The sequence below is a fragment of the Otolemur garnettii genome, unplaced genomic scaffold (genome assembly GCF_000181295.1).
Source record: "Otolemur garnettii isolate 467f Iridium unplaced genomic scaffold, OtoGar3 scaffold00009, whole genome shotgun sequence".
NCBI lineage: Eukaryota > Metazoa > Chordata > Mammalia > Primates > Galagidae > Otolemur > Otolemur garnettii.
In genome coordinates, this window is record NW_003852404.1 from 17,570,348 (window position 1) to 17,578,486 (window position 8,139).

The 8,139-nt window shown below is 39.3% G+C and overlaps 1 pseudogene; it reads right to left on the minus strand.

The window, feature by feature from the left end:
* Positions 1-3,571: 3,571 nt before the first annotated feature.
* Positions 3,572-3,669, minus strand: LOC111723234 (annotated as a pseudogene).
* Positions 3,670-8,139: the final 4,470 nt, after the last annotated feature.

An 8,139-nucleotide genomic window follows, 5' to 3' on the forward strand; every position in this document is an offset into this window, starting at 1 on the left:
AAAAAAAAAAAAAAAGAAAAGAAATTCAAAATGCAAAAAAAGCCCCAAAATGGTTGTATTCTTTCTCATATCTTTTTTTTCTTTTTTTGGAGACAGTATGACTATGTCACCCTCAATATGCTGTGGCGTCACAGTTCATAGCAACCTCAGATTCTTGGGCTCAAGTGATTCTCTTGCCTCAGCCTCCCAAGTAGCTAGGACTACAGGTGCCCACCACAATGCCCAGCTATTTTTTTTTTTTTTTGGTTGCAGTTCTCATTGTTATTTAGCTGGTCTGGGCCAGATTCGGAACCATCAGCCTTGGTGTGCGTGGTTGGCATCATAACCACTGTGCTACGGGTGCCGAGCCATTTCTCCTGTATCTTTAATGCTATCATCTCCCATCAAGAAACCTTCCTGAATTACAACAAAATTTTAAATTTTAGATCTAACACAATGGGCACGCAGTTAACTCAGAAATATGTCCAGATTTTAATTTTAAGCTGGAGTATTCCACACCCAGACATCTGATATTTATATACTGAAATATAAAAATAAACTTCCTGTAAAATATTATGAAACAGATTTTTCAAACTTCAGACATCAATTCTAAACTTTCCTTTTATCACCTTGATTTTAACAGCAGGATTTTAACAGTGGGATTTGGCTCACAGCGGAAAAAAAATCAATAGCTTGATAGTTAACTACCAATCTTCTCCCAGAAATGCCAACACAGAATTTATCCACACCCTGGAAATAGGTTTGGTTTGTTCTGCTTGCAGAACAAGACAATGGATCAGCAGGCAGCTTACCCGTAATGTCAGCATTACTACAACTATAGGATATAAATCTCTTTAATGCAAATATCTGTATCCCAAACTTTCGAAGGGATGCTTGTCTAAGCTTAAGAGGAGCTGCAATTTTAAGAGCAATATTTTCTTTAGTGTTAAAGATGCCAACAGAGAACACTAGACTCCTTGTGTAGAATCTTGCAAGGATGAAACTTTTAGAAAACTGAAACAAGCCTGCCACACTGTTCAATTTCAGTGGAAATAAAAAAAAAATTAAGACAAATTTTTAAAGTATCTTATAATAAATTTTTCAATTTGGTAACAGAAACATTGCTTTCTTCCTTATTAAAAATGAGAAATAGACTTGGCACCCATAGCTCAGTGGTTAGGGTGCTGGCCACATACACTGTGACTGGCAGGTTCAAACCAGCCTTGGGGTATGACAACTATAACATAAAAATAGGCAGGTATTGTGGTGGGCACCTGTAGTCCCAGTTACTCGGGAGACTAAGATAAGAGAATTGCTTAAGCCCAAGAGTTTGAGGTTGCTGCAAGTTGTGACACCACAGCACTCTACTGATGGCAACATAATTCTCAAAAAAAAAAAAAAAGAAAGAAAGAAAGAAAGAAAAGAGAGAGAGAAATGGTTTAAACTTGTATTTTAACCTCAAATTCTTTAAGTCAGCATTGAATCTAAGATTGAAAATTTGATCTTCAGTGTTTATTAACCAATTTTAATTTTAATGTGATTCATTCACTCCTACATTCATTCAAGAAATATTCTTTGAACATTACAGTAGAGATTGTTTAGTGTGTATTCCAATATCCACGCTCCCTCTTTTTAGAAGCCCTAATTTTTAGCTGGCCATGTGGACACCTACAATAAAGATGTGATCCTTGAGTTTCCCTTTGAGCTAGGCCCTTAGTACCTCAATGGTGGTTTTTTAATGTTTACTATAAAGTAAATCCTCTGTTAGGTCGAACTCCAAGAGACTTTAACTGGTCCAAATACAGAGGTGATCAACATAAGGAACGAGGCCTACTATACAGGTGGTGCCTGTCAGGTCTAAGGAGGTGGTCACTATAGAGAGGTGAGCAACTAAGGAGATTCTGTTGTATTTCAGACCAACTCCTTTCCTCTGGTAACAACTATTTTCCTTTGGGGATTCTTCTGTATCATAATACCAAATTTTAATCCCCACACCTCTATTCCCAAGCCAACTTCAGTTATTTGGGGATGGGAGAGGTGGAAATGTGATACAGCCTGGTCAGTTTACCAGCCATTGTAACTGATTCACATATAAGCATAGGAATTAAAGTTGACCATTCATAATACCAGTGTGTTAATCAGCTATCCCTGCACTGCGTTGTATAACAAAGCAACCCACAACTCAATGCTTTACCAATAAACATCTTTCATGGGGCTGTAGGTCAGCTGGGTCTATCGAGCTTTAGGCTACAAGTTGGGCCCTGGTCTGCTTCATGTCTCTCATCCTTCTTGGACCAGGAAATACCAGGGTGAACTTCTTGTGATATGTGACAAGGGCAAAGAAGCCAAACCAAGTCACACGAGCAGTTAAGGGCTCTGCTCATTGCCATGTTCACTAACGTCTTATTGGGATGGGGTGCCCACTATAGCGAACTGTAAGGTCACGTGACAGACACAGGAGCTAAAGAAGTGGGAATAATAATGCCATCAATTACGCACACATCTTCATTCTCCAGTAATATGTGGGTCATGGTACCAGAAGGCTTTGAGCTTAGCGCTGTATGTGCCAATCTTCCTGGCTAAATGGGAAAAGCACATCCCCAATAGGAGAGAATAACCTCACACATAAAGAGAACAAAGAGGTGAGAGATACATGGATGGATATACTGATACACTAAATCCCGTACTTTAAAAATGAGGCCATGTTAGGAAAAAATACCAAAAGTGGTAGTGGCATGAGCAAAAGTATGGGAATTTAGGAAAGTGGAAAGATTAGAGAAACTTTTATAGTAGATATTCGCTTGAATTGGATTTTAAATGATGACTAAGAATGATTTTTACCATCACTGATGTAAAAGTGACTTTCAGAAAACAAAATTATGTGATCTCTCTAATAGACATTATGGGTTTATTTACCTAGTCCCTTTTCCTTGCTATCATAAAGGCTGAAAACAGTAAATACTCACTTTCCCCAAACCATTACATTAAGGGATGGATAATAGTTCTGGCAATCACATACTATATAGAAGCAGAAATCTGCCAGGTTTTCTCAGAAAAGCTTTTATTTCCTGGTAAAAATGAAAGACGCAACTCCCCTTTCCACTTCTCCCCACATTTTCCATCCCTGTCTTCCACTCTGGAAGAAAATATGCTGTCTCTCAAGAGATGTACTCTTGAGAGGAAATCCAGGTGAGTTGCAGAGGGAGTAGTCTTGACAACAAAGACAACTACTAGCAATTGGTTCCACTGATTTTGTTCTGTGAAACCAATAAACCTACTTCTGATGCATACACTGTTGATCAGGTTTTCTTTTACTTGAATCTGAAAGTGTTTTTAAGTGATGTAAGCCTAAAGTCAAAGTAATACCTATTTCAGGTCAAGAACGAATAATACAACTAGTCTTTGTATATCACCTTATAGTCTGTAACACGTTTTTACACCTTTCACTAAGTTACTAGACTAGAAATTGTAAAGATAAAATCCTTGACTATTCAAGGACATAAATGAGGTTTTGCCAAGTAAGATAGTAAATTAGAAAGCCCATTCTAACTGTCTAAATTCTTTTCTTTATTTTCATTTTTTTTTAAACTCCAAATGTCTGAGGCAGGAAAACAAGGCTGCCTGCTCATGGCAGTCCTGACAATGGTCCTCAGGGGCTGATGTTGGCCTCCATACTTCACTAAGGAAACTGGACCCTCCACTTAACTGTCTAAATTCTAAATACAGTCATGTGTCACTAACAATAGGCACAATTCTGACAAATGGGTCATTAGATTTTGTCACTGTGTGAATATCATAGAATGTACCTACACAAACTTGAATAGTGTAGACTACAGTAAACCTTGGTTATATGGTATAACCTATTGCTCATAGGCTACAAACCTATACAGCATGTTACCATACTGTTGGCAACTGTAACATAGTGGTAAAATATTTGTGATTCTTAAACAGCATAGAAAAGGTACAGTAAAAAATATGATAGAAAAGATTATTTTTTTTTTTAGTGGTACAGCTTTCTAGGGCACTTACCATGGATAAAGCTTGCAGGACTGGAAACTGCTCTAAGTGATTCAGTGAGTGGTGAACCAATGTGAAGGCCTAGAACATACTATATGCTACTGTACATTTCAACACTATACAGTAAATTTATACATTTTTTAATTAAACTTAGCTTACCATAATTTTTTAATTTATAAACTTTTGTAAAGTTTTTAACTTTTTGACTGTTACAGTAGCACTTAGCTTAAAATACAAACACATTGTACACAGGTACAAAAATGTTTTCCCTTTGTATATCTTTATGCAACCAGCTTTTTGCTATTTTTAAAAATTATTCTTTTTAACTTTTTTAATTTTTTTTTAAACTGAGACACAAGGACCCACTTTGACCTGGGCATACTCAGGGTCAAGGTCATCAACACCACTATCTTCCACCTCCACATCCTGTCCCATGGGAAGGTCTTCAGGGGCAATAAGACACATGGAGTTGTCATTGTCTGTGATAACAATACCTTCCTCTGGAATACTTCCTGAAGGACCTGCCCGAGGCTGTTTTATAGTTAACTTTTTCTTTTTATGAGTAAAAAGAGTACACCGTAAAATAACAATAAAAACTACAGTATAGTAAATACATAAACCAATAACATAGTCATTTATTATTATTATCAAGTACTATAAATTGTCCATGATTGTATATACTGTACTTTTATAGGACAGGTAACAGGGTAGGTTTGTTTATATCAGCATCAGCACAGACACATGAGTAATGCATTGCACCACAACATCGTCACCAAGTAATAGGAATTTTTTCAGTTTCTTCATAAACTCATGTGACCTCTGTTATATATGCAGTGCATCATTAATCAAACCACTGTTATGCAACACATGACTGTGGATTTATGTACCACTGTCATAGGTGTTAAAATAGATCATAAAACTGACAAAACGGGCTCTTGGTAGAATGAGATACCGAGTACAATGCAGTACCTAAGTAAGGTCACGCCAGGCAAGGGTTAAGACCAGCTAAATATCACTGGTCTTAAAATAAGCAATATTGAAATAATTATAGCTCACCAACCACCAGACACTAACTGACCCACCTCTAAGTTCTACAAGCCATAGTTATCTTTGATCACACAAGAGACTGATTTTCCTAACTTTTTCCTGATCCTGATAAGAGACCACCAGGCAAGGACTGGTTCTGGCCAATTTACAGAGGATGTGCACTAAGTGTGTCTGTGTCGCTGCTTTACTTTTTTGATACATAGGGCCTAATAGTAATACATTTAAATGTTAAGTCTCACAGTACACGGTGGCTAACACCTGTAATCCTAGCACCCTGGGAGGCTGAGGCGAGTAGACTGCTTGAGTCCAGGAGCTGACCAGCTTGAGCAAGAGTGAGACTCAGTAACTATTAAAAATAGAATAACTAGCCAGGGTAATGTGATAGACACCTGTAGCCCCAGCTACTCAAGAGGCTAAGGCAAGACAGTCACTTGAGCCCAAGAGTTTGAAGTTGCTGTGAGCTATGAGGATACCACGGAACTCTACCCAGGGCAAGAGAGTGACATTCTGTCTCAAAAATAAATAAAAAAATGTTACGTCTCCACCTCAAAGTGAACTTGGGATATGTGTAACATGCATGTTGACTGACTGCACATGAGAACGTGTGCTCATGAATATTCATAGCTCCTTTTATAACCTATTGAATATGTATACCTAACCAACCCATTCAGCATAAATTCCTGTCTCACTCTTCCCTCCTTGAAAGAGGCTGCTTTTGGTGTCTGCTGAAGGATAGTTTCTAGCCTGTCATGATGTTCAGCCCACAAGTGGTAACCCTTTATGAGAAATAAAGTTTTCCCCTCCAAATTAACTCCTATCTTTTTAGTCAATGTAAACAAGGCACAAAGCAAAGGGATATCATCTGCATTTGTTTTAAAATGGATTGTGAAAAATAGACTGAAAAAAGTAGATAAAAAGCCCACCAAAGTAATAATAAAGGATCCCAGCGAGGATTGGAGTGAGGAGTACCAAAATAGACTGTGGTAAGTTAAAAACAGATCCACTAATCCTCAGAACAATCCAAAAATAAATGAATAAATATGCATATACAATACTGCTATTTGGAATATGTAAAATATAGCTAATAGAGGAGAACAATGAGGAGACAAAATACTAAGAAAAAAATGTGAAAAAAAAAAACAACTGACCTAAAGGAGGCATGAAAAGAGGTGAAAAGAATAAGAACATATAAGATTAATAAAAAACAAGAAGGTAGACATAAATCCAACCACATCAGTAATAACACTAAATATAAATGGACTGTACATCACCCAACTGGGGTGTTGGTTACATAAGTGAATACACTTGTCAAAACTCATTGAACTATGCTTTTACAGTGGGAACATTTATTTCTGTAAATTATGCCTTGATTAAAAAAAAATAAAAAAGAGGAGGAGGAGAATTTTAAAGAGAGCAAGATAAACAGTGTTACATGCCTCAGAAAGGCAGATCATTGATAATTGAAAAGAATTTGTTTCAATACCCAAAAAAAAGCTGTTAATGATTTTAGAAAGCTGTTACTGAATCACATTAAAAGAATCACTTTTTAAAAGTTGGTTAGATTCCATCTTTTTAGTTATATTCACCCAGAGGGAAAAATTCAAATAGAAAAAGCATAGACTTTTCTATTTCAATTAATGCATCTCAGACTTTAATGTGCATAGGAATCACGGGGGGGGGGGGAATTATTAAACTTCAGCTATTGATTTAAAAAATCTTGTGTGGGACCAGAGAGCCTGTATTTCTAACAAGATACCAGGTTGTATCAGGGTTCCTGGTTCATCTTCTATACTTTTTTTTTTTTTTTTGAGACAGAGCCTCAAGCTGTCGCCCTGGGTAGAGAACTGTAGCATCACAGCTCATAGTAACCTCCAACTCCTGGACTCAAGCGATTCTCCTGCTTCTGCCTCCCAAGTAGCTGGAACTACAGGCTCCTGCCACAACACTCATTTTTTGGTTGCAGCTGTCATTGTTGTTTGGCGGCCCGGGCTGGATTTGAACCCGCCAGCTTAGGTGTATGTGGCTGGCGCCGCAGCCCCATGAGCCACAGGCGCCGAGCCTCATCTTCTGCACTTTAAGAGTACAGATCATTTTTGAGGCATTGATGGCTTATAGTAAGTGCCAATTTGGTCCAGAAGTTCTTAAGATCTATGAAATACATTCCTATCATCGGTTCAAGAATATTCACACGTAGATTGACAACCCAGCCCCTTTTCTATTTGTAAATGTAACCTCAACAGGTGCTTATTGATGCTGTGGAAAGTAACAGTGATGTTCTGTCAGCAGCCCGGGGTTCGAGTCCCAGCCTCTCTAACCAACTGTGATAACCTGGGTAACTCGGAGGCTGCAAAGTGAAAGAACAGTTTCACTTCCTCTTCTCTACTGTGAAGATAGAAAATGTAAGTGCGCGAGTTTAACCTTTAAAAAAAAAAAAAAAAGTCAAGGGTGGACTTTGAGAAAGGGGCGGAACCGAAAAATACCAGGTAAGGAGGGGAGATTATCCCCGTGGGCGTGCAAGGAATGTACCATACTGTGGGGGAGGGGCGCCCTATTTTACCAAAATCTGTGGGGGGAAAAAAAGCTTCTGCATTTAAAATTACGCCTGTATCATGACACGTGAAATATAAACTTTTTCTTCGTCGGATACCTCCACAGAAACCTACCTAAAAGTTCAGTGACAGTATTTTGCTTCAGTCTCCTGGACTCAAAGTCCTCCCCACGCGTCCGTGTCCCTTTCTCCCATCCACCCGTCACTTTCCAGCCCCCGCCCCGCTGCGGCCCCCGCCTCGGGGCAGTAGTTTGCACTACGCTGAAGGGGAGGCGGTAATGGACTCATCTATCTACGCACCTCGAGGAGGGGAGTCTGAAGAGCCACATTTCAGGGAATGGTAAGAAACTTCCGCCAAGAGACGGGAGCGCACAGGCAAACAAGTTACGGATACTCCGCCATGGCAGGAGGGCAGGAGTGAGGCACGCAGCTGCCGTACGTGCGCGCAGCTTTGTCCTTGGCCGCGCCACGGTCCCCACAAGCTTCTCGGGATGGCGCCGGCAGGAGAGGGCGGGGCCGGGCGCGCGGCGGCCGCCTCTGCTGCAGCC